The sequence below is a fragment of the Chiloscyllium plagiosum genome, unplaced genomic scaffold (genome assembly GCF_004010195.1).
Source record: "Chiloscyllium plagiosum isolate BGI_BamShark_2017 unplaced genomic scaffold, ASM401019v2 scaf_25128, whole genome shotgun sequence".
Classification (NCBI taxonomy): Eukaryota; Metazoa; Chordata; class Chondrichthyes; order Orectolobiformes; family Hemiscylliidae; genus Chiloscyllium; species Chiloscyllium plagiosum.
The window spans coordinates 1,255-1,801 of NW_025171272.1; the positions used below are offsets into that span (position 1 = coordinate 1,255).

Here is a 547-nt window from a genome sequence, read left to right on the forward strand (position 1 = left end):
GGGGCGTCTCCCTTTTCTGGAAGAAATGCAAATTAGCGCTGCCTCGCCCCGGCGAGGGCAGTATTCAGTGGAAAACATGGGCCTTTCGGGATGTCCTTTGATCCGGGTGAGGAATGGCGCTGTCTCTACAGAACAGGGAACCTGAGGCAGGTGAATGTTCGATTTTCGAAAACGCAGTCAGTCGGAGCGTAAGGGGTAGGGGCGGTTGTTGGGTTTGAGCGAGTGAGAGTAGTGAGCATACTTACCTGGCAGGGGAGATACCATGATCACCAAGGTGGTTCTCCCAGGACGAGGCTATCCCATTGCACTTCGGGTGTGCTGACGCCTGCGATGTCCCCAAATGCGGGATACTCGACTGCAAAATTTGTGGTAGTGGGGGACTGCGTTCGCGCTCTCCCCTGGTCTACAAACAAACGTCAGATTATCCAATAGGTGGCGCTCGCTTGGCGTTACTCCGCCTTCTTTATGCACCACCTATCTCTCTTCAGCAAGGTGGCAACGTACGTACTGCATGTCCTACTTCATCCTGCCAACATTTGGTAAGGTA

The 547-nt window shown here is 53.7% G+C and overlaps 1 non-coding gene across 1 annotated transcript; it reads left to right on the forward strand.

Annotated features, from left to right (window-relative positions):
• The first annotated feature begins 237 nt into the window (after window positions 1–237).
• On the forward strand, window positions 238–401 carry LOC122545279. The gene has a single exon (XR_006310526.1). It is a non-coding gene; the product is annotated as a U1 spliceosomal RNA (small nuclear RNA).
• The last annotated feature ends 146 nt before the right edge of the window (window positions 402–547 follow it).